Consider the following 3957-nt stretch of genomic DNA (forward strand, 5'->3'; position numbering starts at 1 on the left):
CCAGTTCTGAAGAAAGAAAGGAAAGAAAGAAAGAAAGAAAGAAAGAAAGAAAGAAAGAAAGAAAGAAAGAAAGAAAGGAAGGAAGGAAGGAAGGATATTGAGTGGGAATCTATGTTGGCCATGAATTGATAGTGAATATGGCCTACTTTTTCGTGTTTGAAATTTTTCCTTCCCTTTTTTATGTATTTTGTACAGGGTCTCACTACACAACTTAGACTTGTAGTGATCCTCCTGTTTTCAGCCTTCCCAGCCCTGGGGAAATTTTTCATAATAAAAAGTTTTATTACATCAGTTTACAAGAATCTCTATGTTATTAAATGACCGCTGTTATCAACTCAGGAAGGATGCATGACCAGCCAGATGTGGTGGCTCACACCAGTAATCCTAGTGATTAAAGGTCTGAGGCTGAGGCCGGAGGATCAGGCCAGCCCAGCCTACACAGTGAGTTCAAGGCCAGCCAAAACAGTGAGACCCTGTCTGAAAAACAAAAAAAAACAGGATGTGTGACCAGAGAGCAGGGATTTAATGGGAGAAAAAAAGGTGGAACACAAGAAGACATAGCATGTAAAGAGGCTGAAAGGAAGGCAAGGGATGAGCAACTGGCTTTAACTGCTATAACTTATTTGTCATATAACTTCACCCAGTAAACCTGAAGATCCTGAACCCCACCACAGCATGCCGGGGTGACAGTGGGTTCTCACAACTGGGTGACAGGGAGGTAGCAGAAATTCTACCCACTATCCATTGTCACTGCCACCATGACTGCCTGGTCCTTATTTTTAGAGAGTGAGATTTCACAAACTGCAAAACCAATCTGTCCTGTCACAGACTCCTAAAATGAACCTGAATCACCATGGTAACAGCCAAGGCAGGCAGATAAGAGTTACAAAAAAGCAGGTTAAAAAACAAAAGTCAGAGAAAGCCTCCTCTCTGCCCCTCAGGATCCAGCCTAGAGCTCTAGGGATTAGGTACCCATGAGGATGCACTGCCTCCCTGCCATCCCCATGGCTTCCACAGAGCTCTGTGTATACAACACCATGTCTGTGTATCCAAGGGAAGGATCGTCATGGGTAAACTGAGGCATGGAGAGACTAAAGCCCCTCTCTAAAGTTTGACAAGTATCAGAGATGGGACAGAAGTGCTGTCCACCTGGTGACAAGGCCCATGTCCTTTCCTCACTAATGCTGTAGCACTCAAGTGCTCATTCAGAATTATGTCTGTAAAGCTTTATGCCACTACTTACAAAATAAGTACTACCCACAATGTGATAAATGCAAATATAAAAATAAAATTAACTGTAAACATTTAAAAGTACAAAGTACTTTCAGAACTAATGTTTAATTCATCTCCTAATTGTCTAAATATTATATTCCGAAAATAATAATAAAAGGGAAATCTCTTTCCATGAAGGATATTTGAGGGGAAAAATGTCCACAAGTGAAGGACTGTGTTAATGGTGGATCAAACAAGCAATATTCTAGGATAAATTAAAATTACACTGTTCAGTTTCGGTTTCCATACATAGCTTCTTAAATAAGTGGAACAATGCCAAGCCATCACATTCTTGTTTGGAGTTTATAATAAATCCTTTATTTAAAATTTTTGAGCCAAATGTGGTGGCACATACTTTGCTGCAGTTAGGGCTTGCAAGGGAATAGATTTAATCCAGGACACCTAATTTATAAGATTATGTTATATTTGCCCAAAAAGTCAAATGCAGACAAGTACAAGAGATCTGTACACAAACTAGAGAACCAAGCAGTCCAGCCAAGAGCCTGGATCCCACAGAAGTCCTGCAGAAGTCCAGATGAAGACCTAGAGCAATATCCTCAACAAGTCTAGCTGTACACCTAGAGCCCACAACAATGAATGTCTGTGTCAAGGATCTGCACTGGAAAGGCCCAAAGACCAGTCATGGAAGCTAAAAAGTCTAAACCAGCAGCATGAAGAATATGCACCGGGGAATCTGTACCGGGCCTGCCCATCCCCGCCGTAGTCCAGTTGGGCCCCCTCACCCACCAGCCCTCAGCATCCAGCAAGTCAGTCCGGGCAGCCATCCACCATGCCCCTCAGGTCCTGTCTGCCAGCTGCTCTTTTGATGGCCACAGATGTCTTTAATTCTAAAAAACTGGTCATGAAGGCACAGAAGGTCTTGGGTAAAATGGTGTCCAAGTCCATTGCCACCACCTTAATTGATGACACAAGTAGTGAGGTGCCAGAGGAGCTCTACAGAGTGACCAAGAAATATACCCAGAACAAGAAAGAGGTGGAGAGGATCATCAAAAACCTCATCAAGATGCTTATCAAGCTGGCCATTCTGTATAGGAATAACCAGTTTAATCAAGATGAGCTAGCGCTGATGGAGAAATTCAAGAAAGTTCATCAACTTGCCATGATCGTGGTCAGCTTCCACCAAGTGGAGTACACCTTCGACAGGAATGAGTTATTCAAGCTGTTGAATGAATGCAGGGAAATGCTCCAGCAGATCATCCAGTGTCACCTCACTGCCAAGTCACACAGACGGGTTAATAATATTTTTGATCATTTTTCAAATTGTGAATTTTTGACTGCTTTGTATAATCCTTTGGAAATTTTAAATCTCACTTACAAAAACTTTGTGATGGTATTGATATAGGGGAAAATGATCTCTGTGGATGGCCTCCAAATGATATAGGGGAAAAATGAAACTCCGGACCTGAAAGTTACCTGGGATGAGTTTGTGTTCTCTAAAACTAAAGAATGAATTTTAGGAACAAATGGAGGTTGTGAGCAGAATATATTTATTGGAGGAAAGAAAGCTCCTGGCCAAGAGAGGGACAGAAGGGGAGTCCCGAGTATGTGGTCCCCTAGAAGCTGTCTCTTCCAGGGACTTTTATAGAGTAAAACTATGTGGTGAGGCGGGGCTAAGGTGGAGAGCATGGGAACTCGCTTAGGTGGACATGAGGTGGGACAAAACTATGGTCAACCAATGAGATTACAGGCTCCATTGCTCAGGTCAAATTGATTAAATATAGCACCAAATGAGGAAGCTAGTCATGTAGCAAACAGGACAGGGTCTCTTCCAGTTGGGGGTTGGGTTAATGACTCATTTGGGCTCTTTCAAGGTGATTGATACCTATTTAGAATATCAATCTATGATGCCTATCCCTAGGGAAGTATGTAGCTGTATTTGTTTCCTCTTTTATCTTGAGGTCTGGCCCAAATGGGAGTGTCTCTCTCTTTCAAGTTTCAAAGTCACTTTGTCTTCCATCTTGTCTCCTTAAGGGCCTGGCCCTGTCTGACTATCTAGAATATTTTTATCTAATTCAGCTGCCTACAACAAGAGCCCAACTGAGTCACTAACCCAACCCCCAACAGGAAGAGACCCCATCCCATATTCACACCCGCTTGCTATGACTGGCTTCCCCAGGTGTTACTGGATTGAATCAATTTGACCTGAGCAATGGTGCTTGTAATCTCACGGCATGGTTTTACTCTATAAAAGTCCCTGGAAGAGACAGCTTCCCGGGGAACACCTGCTGGGGGGGGTCCCCCTTCTGTCCCTCTCTTGGACAGAAACTTTCTTTCCCTCAATAAATATTCTGCTCTTAAACCTCTGTTTGTTCCTAAAATTCAGTCTTTGGTTTTAGAGAACACAAACTCATGCAGGTACCTTTCAGGTGAGGAGTTTCATTTCCCCTATATCACCAACAAAATGTTGGATGAAGAGAACCTACGAGCCAGCACAGCAAGAGTGTGACTGTGATTCTCTGAAGAGGAACACAGCTGATTCATGAAGGAAAAAAAGAATTTTTTAAAGATCACACATATTTCAGGAAGAAGTTACCCAATTCAACGGTCAGATATTAATGGTAGTGCTTTTTATGAGGCTTGTTTTATTTGGAGAAGAACATATTGCCAAAAGTTCTGGTTAAAAGCTTCTTAATGAGGACCAGATTGAGAAAGATGAATGCAAAT

General features: G+C 42.3%; 1 pseudogene; it reads left to right on the forward strand.

The window, feature by feature from the left end:
* The first annotated feature begins 2098 nt into the window (after nt 1-2098).
* LOC101590354 lies at nt 2099-3739 on the forward strand (annotated as a pseudogene).
* The last annotated feature ends 218 nt before the right edge of the window (nt 3740-3957 follow it).

Source organism: Octodon degus, unplaced genomic scaffold (genome assembly GCF_000260255.1).
Source record: "Octodon degus isolate 3935 unplaced genomic scaffold, OctDeg1.0 scaffold00078, whole genome shotgun sequence".
Classification (NCBI taxonomy): Eukaryota; Metazoa; Chordata; class Mammalia; order Rodentia; family Octodontidae; genus Octodon; species Octodon degus.